Genomic DNA, 15,221 nt, shown 5'->3' with positions numbered 1-15,221 from the left:
CTTTGCGTGCTGTCTGTGGTGCGAGCGATTGTTGTTTATGTTGCACAAACCATATGCTGTCTTGTTCCGATGGTGAAATTTTGTGACGACCGGGGCCCCGTCGTGATCTGTGCCGACCGTGCGTGAATTCCGCCAAAAACGGGAGCTGTCGATGTGGTAATTGTGGTTCGTTGGTCATGTTCCTCCAGGATCTTGTAGTTTTCTTGCAAGCAATCGGAAATGGTTGAGGACTTCTCTTACCCTAGTCCCTGGATAAGAAGAAATTCTGGCAGTGGGAGGCCTACGAAAGTCTTGCGCAATCTTCACTTTCCCGGTTTCAGACCGTGCCAAAAACTTGGTTCTTCCGTGGAATCGATCGTCTCGTGCGTAGGTAGCTTGTTGATCCAGAAAATCAATTTTGGAGCCGAACGATCACGACCAACCCACGAAAGGCAAACGTCAGCACCGGGGCAGCGTTGTGATCTCGCACCGCTCGACACGCCCAGGCGTAAAAGCGCGGCTCCACTCTCCCCGCGCTGAGCAACACAAAGCAGCTGCTGCGGTCGCGGACTTCCACCGCACCAACTACACCACCGCTGCGCTTCCACCCCTGCCGTCTCCGGCGAAGGCTCCAGGTCCCCCATGGCGGCGCGGGGGAAGAAACTCATCAACGACCCCAACGGTACGGCGTAGCAGCTTCCTCTTCTTCGCGTGGAATTTTCCGGCCGTACTGTTTCGACGATTTCCTCAAAATTATGGTGAGCCTGATGGACTGGTGGTTCTTTGGGGGCCCAGATGTGGTGACGGAGTTCGTCGAGGGCTTGGTGGAGACGTACCCCGGGCTGCAGTACCTGGACGGGTTCCCCGAGGTAAGGTGATGCGATTGAATTCTGAACGACAGGAGCCGCTTCCGCCCCCCATTTTTCCGTGGTTTCTGCGAGTAATTTTGCACTCGGGTGTGCAGATCAAGGTGGTTCTCCGTGCCGATGTCGCGGCGGGGACGTACGATAAGGTTGCGGTTATATGCGGTAATCATGCCCACTTTGCAATTTTTATGGGCGTTATTTTCAAATTTTGACCGTCTCAGTGATCTGACTAGGATCTGATGGTAATTATGAGTATCGAGTGATGTATCATTTACACATGAACTGGATTGATGTGTTTGTGATGTTGACGTTGAGAATTTCATGCACTGGGCAAGCTATATTGCTTATGCACTACTACTATATTTGTTTTTTTTTTCGAGTGCTTGGTTTATACTTTGTAGTTTTGAGATGAAGAATATCGGTCTGTGGTGGTATGAGTTACAATTTTGTGTGTCTAAAATATCAAATTGGATATTGTGCTGTCTGCCAAGCTTAGATTATCTTTTTAGAGTTGCTGCTGGATGCATGATGTGGAATATTGTAATCATGTATGGTATTCACTAGGAAAGTATAAACTGATTAAGTGAAGAGGCGAGATACTTTGAATTTTGTTCAAACATCTGCTCAGGGAGCTGAAGATTGATCTCGCAAGATGGGATGGTATTACAAGCTCTCGCATGCTATTCTTCTTTATGCTATTCCTTTCATACGCTCAAACAGTGGTTTGATAGTTGTCTAGTTTGTTTGTTTTTCTGACTGAAATTTAGACTTGCAAACCAATTTCAGTAAAATGTCCAAAAGTTTAGTGACAAATCTGTCGTTTTCTGCTGGCTAAACAGTACAACCAGTATGGTATGGTTCACTTGGTTTTGTACACAGGAGGCGGAAGTGGCCACGAGCCAGCCCATGGTGGATTTGTTGGTCAGGGAATGTTGACGGCTGCTGTTTCTGGAGATGTTTTCACATCTCCACCTGTTAACTCTGTTTTGGCTGTATGCTCCTCTCAAAATACAAAACATCTCCACCTGTTAACTCTGTTTTGGCTGTATGCTCCTCTCAAAATACTTGTTAAAGGACTTCAGTGGCCCAGATTTCAAAACTTTCATGCCGTGTTCTACTACTGTAGGCTATTCGAGCTGCAACAGGTCCAAAGGGCTGTCTTCTAGTAGTAACGGTACTCGCATTTTACAACCACTTAAATGTGTTATAGAATTATGTTACATGATGATGAGAGTTTAGTAGGAACACTCGTAGGACAACACCAAGTAACAAATCTGGAATTTTTTTTGCAGGCGGCATGCCACAGCTTTTACTCAGTAAATTTTATAATAAAGTAGTATAACCCTTTTTAAACAGAATTACACGGGTGATCGACTTAATTTTGGCATGGCAGCTGAGGAAGCAAAATCTGAAGGCTACAAAGTGGAGGTTGCATATGTTTCGTGACTTCTAAATATCAATACAGATAAAAATTGGTAAACAGATTTTCATATGTATGCTCAACAACACCAGATGGTTATTGTTGGAGACGATTGTGCTCTCCCACCAACTCGAGGCATAGCTGGCAGGAGAGGCCTTGCAGGGACAATTCTTGTGAACAAGGTAACACACTCTCATTTTAGCTGTCTACATTTTCTTTTTTTTTGTTTGAGGGGAATATGTGACATGTTCTTAGTTCTTAACTGTTAAATTATGCATCCATTATTTCCATTTCTTTCTTTCGTTGATTGTATCTTGCCTACTCCATTTACCTGAAAATAATAGAAACAAAGTTCAATGGTGATAGATCAAGCCATTCTGGAAAATAAGCTTGCTATCTCAGACCATAATAATGTTCATGTCAATGGGATGATATATTGATATATACATTGCAAATTAGGATGTGCTACAAATTTCGTAGATGTGGAGGATCTTCCTTTTCCTGCGGCAGCTCTCTTATACGTAGTTGACCATGCGATTTGTCTTATTAATGTTCTTAGTGCAGAATGCAGTGGCCCTCCCTGCTTACTTTGCATTGAGATCATAGTATTGAGATAGTCTGATAGGTGTCTTCTCTGCTTGCTGTATATTCTGTCATTTGGATGGTTGATCGTCATTTTTTCGCTTTGGTGAAGTCATGCAGGCGTGCTGCATGACATAATACTATAAAGTTATCCTCCATTCTGTCTACTTTAATGATTAATTCCTTGTAGTAGAAATTATAACTCTTGTAAATTTTTGCTGATAAAATATCTATATGCTAGATCTACCGAGTGACAAGTGTATTTGTTTCTATTCCAGATGGATCAAAAAGTATCTCCTGGTTGCAATGCACATTGTTGTGAAACAACACTTTTTAAGTTTTCATTTGTCTGGATCTTGTTCTGAAACTATTTTCTAATCGAGAGATTAACTGTTGATTCCTCAGTACGTTCATTGGCTTCATTAAGGTTAATATGTTTTTTTAGATAATGGAAGCTTCCGGCTTACATCGTGAAATGCACACAGGCTATTAAGGTTAATATCTGCCTCTCTGATTCACAGGTAGCTGGAGCTGCCGCTGATGCTGGTTTGTCCCTTGAAGAGGTTGCTGAAGAAGCAAGGCATGCATCCGAGTTGGTTGGTACAATGGGAGTTGCTCTGTCAGTGTGTACACTTCCTGGTGAGGAGATCTCAGATCGCTTAGGTCCAGAACAAATAGAGCTTGGTCTTGGACTTGTAAGTTTACCTCAACATGTTTCTGTCAGCTTATAAATATAATGAAGAATTCAGGCTTTAGATAACTACTTCAGTTTATGTACTGTGATAATCTTTTTGCATTTTGGTTCAACTTACAAGTATACAACTGACAGAGCAACTCCCTAGAGTATACAGCTTTTGCATACCCTTTTGACTTTCCTAATGCTATAGTATAATTGTGTTTCCAGCATGGAGAGCCTGGCGCTGCTGTCACTGAACTCCAGCCTGTTGATGTAGTGGTGACTCGTGTTCTCAAGCATATCTTGTCAACGGTATCCTAGCCCTTCCAACAATTGACTGCCTTCCTGATTCTTCTAATTTTGCCTTTTCTTTCATTGCATAGCTTTTAGAGGTTGGAAGCAAACATGTAAGGCTAACTTTAGCTAAAGACAAAATGGAACTTCAAAGCAAATACTAAACTGATATATGATTGATGGTTCACTTTTCGCTTTATGATGTGTGTATATTTAACAAGATATATACTTCATCAAAATTCACTCAAAAAATATATATTTCAATGGAATTATACTGAAAGTTTATAACTGCACTAGTGCACTCCCAAGCCATATCTTAAAAGGAACTTCTCGGACTTTTATACCACTATTCATCTCTACCTTTGTGATTTAGTGAAGATGATTATCCTCTTTTTTGAATGAGATGGCCAGTCTCTCCCAATCCAATGAAACCTTGCATCTCCCAATTATCATGATCTTCAATTGCTTCGTGCCTCACCTAGTCTCATTCAGTGCATCTAGTTACAGGAATTCTTTTTTGAACCTAGGCCTAATTACAGGAAATTGACAGGCTGACCTAAATTGATGACTTCAGACTTCTTTTATGGTTATTTAGTATTGTCGTGCATTCATGGAGAACAGCTCACAATAACCTAAAAACCTGATGGTAGATTTTCATGTTATTAGTTAATTTATATTTTCTAAATTTAGTTCAAGTGGCTGTAAGAACTATTAAATGAATTGTTTCAAATGTACTTGTGCCCACTCTGACAGGAAACTCAATATGTTCCTATTACAAGAGGCGACAGGGTCATTCTCCTGACTAATGGGTATATCGTTTTCAAATTGTTGTTTTGTTGCATCTCCTGAGTAAACTGTCAACTTAGTTTATGGGGTTCATAAATACATAGCTTTTCTTGGGTCCTGAAGCTGTAAATGATGAATACTATACAAATCATGGAACATTATTAAATTCTTCAGCCAAGATTGACACCATGTCTTGGCGGTTAGGCCTGATGTTTGGGTAACGACGAATAATATTGGTGCTGCATCACCGCATGCCTGCATGCACTGTTGTAGTATTTCATAATGATCGAACTCAACAGGAGAAGTGTGCAACTTTGTTAAGTGTAGTATATGCATATAGGATAATCTGGCCATGTGGCCCATCTATTCTAGATTGGCTCACGGCGTCCTTGGCTTTCTTGTATATCTGCCTAATAGCTAATGGCATAAAGTGTGCAGCTATAAATATTCACTTCTCTATCTTTAACAAACTTTAATTTGGGGATGAAAATCCATTACCTGTTGTAGAAATACCTTTGCAGAAATCAGAAGTACTTCCATGAAAAGGACTTCCAATGAAATTTATGTTTCTACTTACACCAGAATTTATGCATCACGCTGGAATTTATATAACCATAATATGAAGTTTGGCAGTGTTACCTATGTACTATTGTTCCTTCAAATGAGGATCTGAGTTTGTTTCACATGTATCGCAGCATCACTTTCAAGTGTTATCTTGAATTAAAAGATTAAGTAAATGAGTGCAACATTCATCTACCCTACGATTCTAATTTACAGATTAGGTGCTACTCCTATCATGGAGTTGATGATTGCCACTAGAAAGGCTGTATGTGAGTTACAACTGGAATATGGAATTGCTATTGACAGAATCTACACAGGATCTTTTATGACTTCACTTGACATGAAAGGTAGCATATCAGATTTTTAATATACTGGAAGTATGAAAAAACCACCATTTTGCTAGAGGATCAGGATAGTGTGGAATGACTTATTGCCGAGCTTTAAATAGCTAAACTTGAAAGGAACGAGCTATAAACAAGGGTTTGCAGTTTCGCCTGACTACTGACCATTCAAACTCCATCATTTGGCCAGCTTAGGACTTACATGCTTTTTTAGTGACAGCTATTCAAAAAGAAGAGACTAAAGCTACTGCTTTATCATTTCTGTAGGGTTCTCAATATCCATCATGAAGTCAGACAGCAATTTTGCAGCGCCTAGATGCCTCCACTAAAGTTCCTTGTTGGCCAGTTGGAAGCGACGGTAATTCATTGGTTTTAGACAGTGAATTGATTTGTCATGAAAACTATGCCTACCGTTTCAGATTTCAGTAGTGTATCATAATCGACAAACAGATTAGTGCTGCTCTTAGTTGTGCAGTCGTTTTGTTCAGTTTGACATGGCTATGATGGAGGTGATATGGATTGATTGGATTCTTCATGCCCCTTCTGGATAACACCTCAGATGTGCAAACTGTTCCCATTGCTGCTACCATCTTGAATTTGCTTTGAATAAAAATATCTTGAATTTGCTTGTTAAAAGTGTGGCACGTATCAATATAAAATAACACAAAATAGGCATGGAACAATATGAAGAAAAAAATCTGTAGTTTCTTAAATGACTCATAATTCTGACCTTGATTTGATAAAAGCAATGAAATTATTATTTAAAACAGGAGTTAAATTGTTTTCCATTTTATTTGCATAAAAATGATTTTCCTTGTTTGGACTGTTTTAAAGAGTCATAGAGAAAATTAAAGGAATTTACTTTGCATGCTGAAATGCCACTCTTTGAAGAGTCATACCCTTTTTTTTCCCTAATAAAAGAAACTTCTTGCTACCTGGTTCATGTTTACATGTGATGTTAATTGGGGGTTTATAATTGGTGAGTGGTGACCTAATCAGACCACTTCATGTTATATTAACCAAACAATAATTATTTGAAGCTTCCATTTAGTATTTTCTTTTCCTATTCACACTCAAGAAAGTATTGACCCTTAAGATAGATGCTCCTTACTCTGCAGGCGATCGACAAAAGCCTGTAAAAATTTCTGTTCCTGTACCATCATCATGTGCAATGAAGAGTGATAAGGTAGGATTGCAATAGTGATTACACTAACTTTGTCATTTTCTCCGAAAGGAAGTCTATTTTCCCTTTCCCCACAGATTTGTATGCTTGCATACCAGTATATTCACTGTTGGAATACTCCCTGTGCTGATTTTTCATGGATGTCCTACTCACATATTTATTTATGAGTATAGAATTGCCAATTCTCATGATACATGGTTTTATTGTCTACTGTTCTACTACAGTCAAATAAATTAGCTTTGCATTAGACGTGCTCAAGTAATCAGTAGCCTCCAACCCTCTTCCATGGCCCTTGTTTCTTCAATCTTTGTTTATGCCACTTGGTTCTGAACCTATAGGTAACGAGAGGACATGCACAAACTAGTACTACTGTTGACATCACTGTAGCACACATAATCTAATGTAAATAGATAAGAGGAATATTCCCAACAATTGTGCCTATGATTTGGGCTAATTTTTGCGTATCCTGCAGCTAAATGTTAATTGTACTGAAACAAGTATTGCTTAATGCTTATGATTGATGCCTATAACTGTAGTACCAATAGGTAATCGTGCCTAACGATATGCCAACTGCTACGAAAAATTGATAAGTTAGCATGTATGAAGGTGGCACTAAGGAATTTATATTTTTTGGGGGTCCAAATAACCACTCGTTATGATAAACATCCGTCGGGAGGATAATCGGGAGGCGTCGGCTGCTAGGGGAGGGATTAGACGATAAATTAGGGAGACAGAATTTGGGGGAGACATAGAAGAATGAGACTAGGAACTAGAATGGTTTCTCTTGCTTGATTATAAAGGGTGTTGTGCTCTCCTTTATATAGGAGCCGGTTCTAACAATCTAAACTGACAAATCTTATCTCTAAAACTAACTAATAGATCTTATCTAACTAATCTAATCTGATCCCTAACAACTAATCTTATCTCTAACCGGTGCCACAGTAACGCCTCGCTACAGTTCACGCGGGTTTTGTTCACGCACATAGCACACTCTGTGACACTATTACTTAAAAACACACAAAAATGGTAGTGGAAGAGCCGAAGAAGCGACAACAAACTTGCAATGCATATTTACCAAAAAAAAGGAATTTATTGACATAAAAAGTAACCCTATACAGTGCATGTGTTTTCAGTTGATACGTTCATACTTACATTAATTTCTTTGGTTGGCAGATGCTTCAACAAAGTCGAGAGCTAACCAAACAGGGCTGCATTTTAGAAGCTGCTATTGAAGTAGGTGCTAAAGAAATAATTAGGATAACAGATAGTTTAAATGAATGGGACAGTAAAGTAGGTGATGGTGACACTGGGACAACGGTGAGTCAAAATGTAACTGTTTTTCTCCTAGCTATGATCTCATACATGTAAAATATAACTGTTCCTTTTCTTTTAATCTTTTCAGATGTATAGGGGGGCAACTGCTATACTTGAGGATATGAAAAAACGGTAATAGTTTGGAACAAAGAAATTAGTTTTTCATGCCAACCATTTTCTTGGTGTACTGGTAAAGCTGTATCATGGCTTACCCGCTGACTGGGTAAAATTTGCTTGGACACTAGAGATTAGATAGTACTTGAGCGGCAGCAAGTGCAACTATATTACCTCACGTATCATGTGTCAGTTGTTTCCTGCAATGACTTCACTTTGTAATGTGATCGTGCATATCATATCTGGATATGTGTTTAACCTTAGTATCCCGCTTCTCAGCTACCCAATGAATGATGCGGCTGAAACGGTAAATGAGATTGGTGCCACAGTCAGACGGGTCATGGGAGGAACAACTGGGATCTTGTATGACCACTCTCCTGCTGAAATTGGTTCCTTTGACAAATCAGGAAATTCTAACATAACTAATCCTGGTTCTATATAGGTATGACATACTCTGTAAGGCTGCTTATGCAAGTCTAAAGGGCACTAAAACAGTAGAAGCAAAGCATTGTAAGCAATTTTTCATGTACATGCTGATTCGCTGTAATATCCCAGTTAACGCATACAAGGAGATACTTTGCTTCAGGGGCTAATGCTTTACAAGCATCCATTGGTGCTATCAGCAAATATGGTGGTGCTCGTGAAGGCTATCGTACCATGCTTGATGCTCTTATTCCCGCTTCAAAAATTCTGATAGAGGTGGGCAGTTACTGTCTAGCGGTTCAATTTTCGTGGCAAATATCAGCATTCACCCAATAAGTTTTTCTTAATGGGCAGAGACTTGAAGCTGGGGATGATCCTCTCGATGCATTCGTCATATCATCTGAAGCTGCTTTCACTGGTGCTGAATCCACAATACGCATGCAAGCTCAAGTGAGATATTTTATTATATTGAGAACTTTTGTGAAAGAAACAAGGAAAATGTTTGGCATGCGTTTTTCACCTTCAGGAAGCCTCTTTTCCTGAAAAATAAAATCATGCGATTTTTCCAGATTTGCACTGTGGACATTGAATTGTTGATGGGATGATGAATTTAACATGAACTTCTTCTGTTCATGTATACTTAATAGTTTATAGTGCTTTATTGTAGGAAGGGATCATGCTAGTTTCATAGTGAAAATCGAGTCATCTTCTGGATGATAAAATATTAAAATGTGAACCTGTATGGTTTTTTTCATCTGGCATTAAGCAATGGACTTGTTTGCACTAACGGTGTAACATCGTAATTTCAGGCTGGCAGGTCATCCTATATCGCTGCTGACAAGCTGGCATCGGCTCCTGACCCGGGAGCCATGGCTGCTGCTGCTTGGTACAGAGCTGCAGCCCTTTCGTTGAAGAGCATGTCGTGCCCTTCAGAAGCATAGCTCTGTTTCAGCTTCACTTGCCTACCAGAGTTTTGCACCTAAGCAGGACAGCCCTTCCCTTTTCCTTCTGACTTCATTCTACTGTTTCATTAGCTCCATTCTGTGCTGTATATATTCTCCTCAGCCTTTGCATCAAAACTTTCGTGGTAATGTAGTACATGATGATGCTCCAATTATAAGACGCTTATCTGGGCAGTTCTATGTAGATAGATATTCGAGTGAAAAGCAATAAACTTGTGGTAAATAAAGTTGAGAAAGCACTGGAAAACTCCATTGTCTTCCTTATTCAACTTGTCCCATGGCTGCAAACTGCACAGGACACCTTGCTGTGTATACGCACCCGTGGGTGGCTCTCATAGGATCTAACACTGAAGTGATTGGCCAATCATTTGAAACAAACTAGCATCTTATTGCCTAATTTATGGTGCATTGCTTATCCGCTAACTGTTCTTACCAAATTGGAACTGATTGGCTTATTATATAGTATGCTACCACATATGATTGCATTGTGATTAATAGATGCTCCATGGAACCACTTGGGTTTATCCCCACATACCTAAATGTGTGTATGAAAATCCTTTTTTGTATGGATTCTCACTGTTCTTAATTGCCATCGTGGGGTCCCTTTCGCGAGTGCTGTATTTCAGTAATTGATGATGAATCCATAAAGAATTTTTGTACGTAGAACTATTACCTTCCAATATTTGCAAACCAAGCTGTCTACCAACTGTAATGCTACTCTAGCTCGAAGAAAAAAACTATGACCGCTACTTTATCCATCTGGATATAATTCCATTTAATTTTATTATTAATTAACACATTCTTTTGGGAAATCATGCAAAGCACAAGAATATATATGCTTTTATTTCTGTATGGAGTATGTTAGATGTTTCAACAGGTCGGTGTTTCCATTTTGGGTTCCATCGGTTCGGTTTTTTGCGTTAAGAAACATAGGCTTGCTCCATTCAAAAACATGCATGGAAATCCATATCGTGGTATTTTCTTTTATGGAAACATAGTTTGGTATTATCAAGGCCTGATAGCTGTAGTGTCCAATTTTGATAGAATAATTTAGAATTATATCAAATCATGGGCTTATACTGTCAATTATTTCGCGCTCAACAGTGCTGTAACCAACCTTTAGTAGGTACTAACTAAAAGCCTGTATTTTTAGATAAAGGATACAATCATATGACACAGTATAGATAGGGGATCAAAACGCATTGCTAGTATCGAGGGTTGCTCGTTCATTTGTTTAGCATGAGAATAACTGTAGAGTGGATAATGGTCTACGAAAGAGAAGAAAGGCGTTTGGAAGAAAGATGGTTGGTGCCATGAATTATTGTTCTAGGCCGACCTAAGGTACAGGCCAGGCTGCTGCCTGCTGATTTGGTTTGTGCACACCTAATCTGGATAATGTCAGCATCTTCCCTGTCTCGATTAGTGTTCCCATGATTGTCTAGGTTGTCCACTTGTCCTGACTTCATGCATGGAGACGCCAGTGCATCTGACAGTAGTGGATGTGTAGGATCTGGGGAAAAAAGACTCGATCAAATGTCTCCTACACCAGAGTCCACAGCCTCAATATCTTGTCTTCCCTGCACCATGTACTATGGTGTCATTTATAATCCTCTAGACTAGCTGCGTTATCGTTAGGTAAGACCTCATCTGGAACCCATATGCATTTCACAGGAATTTTTGTAGAAATTTCACATGAAAAGGTATATTGCCGTAGGAATGTTGTGAAATTCCCGCGCTGCAAACATGGCGTACGAGCAAGATCTCTGAACGTACGGTGTCCGAGCGACTCGTTCTTTTCCACTGAACCAACAGCTTTTCAGCTAAATCACGCATTTTTTTTTTTTGTGTTCAAATGCTGTCATTGGATTTCGATATCCATGCTCCTTTCTCCTTACTGCCGTTGCATGTCGATATCGCCACCAACAACTTGGTTGTTCGGTCTCAACGCTCTTTGTGGATACTTACTCTGTTCTCTCCTCCTGTTACCAAAGAATCCTTCATCCAGTGCTGCACATGTGAGCAACGGCAACGTACGTGTTCACCAGGGGCGGACTCACATTAGAAGTTAGGGTGTGCATAGGACACTGAGTAGTTTTTATTTTTCAGAGATATATTATGTATATCAACCTTATGTGACATCTTCTATCTGAATAAATAGTACACCTGAACGAGTCGAATATGTTGTCACTGGGCACTGGGCAGTTCGGCATGGACCGTATGGCAGCATCTGGATTGTAGCAGAATTAATCGTGCAGAGTTGCAGATGATGCCGTCCCAGAATCCACGTGATCTGACGCGAGACGGACCTGAGTTACCACATACGGATTTGATTCAGGCACATGACGACCCTGGCTGAGGGATACGGCGCAATTTGCTCTAGTGGCAAGAAACTGACGGCTCATTGACTGATCATTCGCTGCCTACAGGCACCAGAATTCTACATGATGGATCATAGTGGCGGCGGATTGGTCTTGGCGCATTTGCCAGATTGTTGCATCGTGCAGAGGCAATTCAGGCTCTCTCACGGCTTGCAGTTGCAGCCCAGAATCGACTGAATCTGAGGAAACTGGCTGCTCGATGCCTGATGCGTTTTCCCGGTACGATATCGTGTACCAGGGTGGGAGGCCGCACACTGTTGCTGCCATCTTTTCAGACTTCCTCCTGCAGCGGCCAATCTTATCATGCGTGCTTGGTGATCGTTTTTTAGTATAAAATACACGCTACACTATCTTACTATATCTATTGAGAAAAAAAAATCTTGATCGCTCAAAACTCACAAATACAGGTGAGTAGGGCGGCGCCACAAACACCCCACTAACGAGCCCAAAATTCGACTCTAAACACCCTACTAACAAGCCCGAAATTTGACTCCAACGGAGATCAAACCCAAGACCTACACACAGCACATCCCTGATCGTTGGATGCTGTCCTCATACCCTCCTGTCCTTTTGCATTCTGCTGCCTCGGGTAGGAACAAGGTGGAAATACCTTTATTTCTGAAGGGTGAAGGGCTGAAACTTCGATTTTCCTCGTGGCTGTACGACCTTCTCCTGTTTGCTCTGCCCACCGACTGTCAATTTCCTGTGTTATCTGTCCGTTAAGAGGTCCTTTTCTTCTCATGCCTTTTCTTTTTTATTCCACGCGATCTGGTCACAAAACTCTCCCGTTCTTGCTTACTTTAAGTGCTCCTCGTTGTTCTATGATATGGACTGTTAGAATGTTTGCATCATATGCAGAGCCCACACAGAACTGGCATAAACTGTTCAAGACAAAAACGAATAAGCAAATAATAATATATTTGGTGCTAGCAAGGCTGGGGTTGAAATTAATAGTATAGGGACTCACCAAATCATGCACGCATGATTCAGCTATAGGCCAATGCGATTGCAACTACTGGCGCTGTTCAGGGAACAAAAGCTTGGGGACACAAGCTGCCCAGCTCCCAATCATGGCATCTGGTGTGTGGTCGATTTTTAGTAGTGGTTGACCTCACGAGATGCTCTGCTCGATCGCTTGCTTAACATAAAGCTAGCAAATTAAGACTAACAGTTCTTAGTGGAAATCAAAGGGACCTAATCATAATCCTCTGATAGGAGCCTTTCTCTTAGCTTAATCGGCAGCGTTTTCTCCATGCATGAAAAGTACGCCCCAACATATTTCTGTTAGGCCGGACGGATTATTGGAAAATGGGAAACCAAGTTGGAAAAAGACTTCTTGGAACGTATTTCAATCGGCTGGTGTTGCCTGTACATATATACATATATGAAAGAAATGGATGGAGATGGACGGCAAGCTGCACGTCTGTTTCTCTCTTTGTGTTTCGCGCTGACAGTGCATATTGGCTTGGTGTAAAAACTTTTTTTTTCTTCGGAAGGACGATTTTTTTATATAAAAAGAGAATTAATCTAGTTTATAAGGAAAATCGGGTCCGAAAAACTCATAACTGCATGGTTAAATCGATGAAAAAATAGCAAAACCCCCTTGCTCAACAGACATCATCTCCGGAAACAACTGCCTAAGAAGGACACACCACCAACTACTTGGGCTTCACAAACTAACTAGATCCACCGTAAGTTATCGTTGTCAAGTACGAGAGCAGCTTCAATTTCCTACGATGAAACACCACAACTACCTCAAACTCACCACACCCACGACCCAAAGGCCACCACTAATACCGTTGTGGGGATAACCGTACATTGTGTTATTGCTGCCAAGCTCTATCGAACCCCGATGACGCAGTAGCTCCGACTTCTCCACTGCACAGCTAGCCCAATGCGCGCCAACCAAGCGGCGAGAGAGGTGGAGAGCATCTCAATTTGAGACAACAACTCATTGAAGAAAAAACTCTAAGCCTCCAAAGGTGCTGAAGTCCATCACCGAGAATGTCCTAGACCACGCCAAAGTTGATTGCCGCTCCAAACCAAGGAAAGGACCTCCAAAGTGACGCCTTCAAGGAGGGCACACCGTCTAAGGGCGCCGACATCGCCTATCCAGATGCTTGGAGCTAGATTTTCACCCAGAGAGTCCAAACCCTTGTGTGTGTGTGTGTGTGTGTGTGTGTGAGGGCAGAGGGGTTCTCGACAACGTCTCTAGGGAGGGGAGTGGCCCGAAGGTGTCACCGTCATTGGCGTTGGCAGAAAGCCGAGCAGAGATTTCACCCGAAGCCCCCCAACCCATCCACCGAGAAAACGGGCGCCATCCCCACCCACAAGCGCCGTCGCTGAGCCATCACCATGCCGTCGGGCTCCCCGTAGGCCAGATCTGGGAAAAGGAGACAGATCCAGCAAGGAGAGGAGCGCAAGCAGTGGTTGGAGGCCCAGAGGCGACCACTGTGAGAAGGGGAGGACCGACTGCCGCAATCCCGTAGGGCACCGAAGAGGAGCAGCAATTGGAGCTACAAGGGCACCCTATTAAAGGACCGACTCTAGCAGCTCGAAGTCCGTCGACGTCGCGCGAAAGGTGGGTGGGGGGAGGGCGACGTAGCCCCAACATGCTACCGCACATAGCAAACCCAACGTAGGCCGCCCTTGTCGTTCAGGCCGACCCACCGTGGGCAGCGGCCAACCGGCAAGGCCCCAAGGCCGCCGACTGACACGACGACATTGGGCGACCAACCAGTGCTGCTTTCGGTAGCCTGCGCCACAGGCAGCCAGATTCGAGCCAGCCCACCAAATGGCGATGGAAGGGGTGGGAAGGACCGACAGGAGCATGCACTTATTTTAAGAGGAGAAGGGAGGGAAGGAGACGAGAGAGGAAGGCGCATGACGCAGCCGTCGACTAGCGGTGGTGGCGACAACCACATAGGGCCACAGGAAGGGGGCTTTGGCGGCGGAGTTGAGTCGCCTCTATGAGACGACGCGGGGCGGGGGGGGGGGGTCTCAGAAGAACTTGGTCTACAAACTTTGACAAGGCTTTTGGCAGACGCGAAGGAAGCAGTGGTTATTGGAGACAGTAAGCAATCTTGATTCAGATCGTCGATGACAATTAGAGCATGGTTGTTCTGAGCTAACTGCAGGATTAGACATAAGCAAAACACAAACCAGCAGCTCGACACATACACCAAAACACTGGCTTTCTTAGTGGGGCTTCCTTTCTTTTTGCCTCTTTTCCTTTCGCGCGCACGGGCCTACACGGGATCAATCTGCCGGCGGCGTGGCTGGCCACACCACAACCATGCTTGCTCCACCGGCGCACAGCTCCGCTGTGCGACCGACAGCGAC

The 15,221-nt window shown here is 42.3% G+C and overlaps 1 pseudogene; it reads left to right on the top strand.

Annotated features, from left to right (window-relative positions):
- The first annotated feature begins 119 nt into the window (after window positions 1–119).
- On the top strand, window positions 120–9,753 carry LOC133913176 (putative 3,4-dihydroxy-2-butanone kinase; annotated as a pseudogene).
- Window positions 9,754–15,221: the final 5,468 nt, after the last annotated feature.

This window comes from Phragmites australis, chromosome 3 (assembly GCF_958298935.1).
Source record: "Phragmites australis chromosome 3, lpPhrAust1.1, whole genome shotgun sequence".
NCBI classification, from domain to species: domain Eukaryota; kingdom Viridiplantae; phylum Streptophyta; class Magnoliopsida; order Poales; family Poaceae; genus Phragmites; species Phragmites australis.
This window is presented reverse-complemented; position numbering and strand designations above follow the sequence as displayed.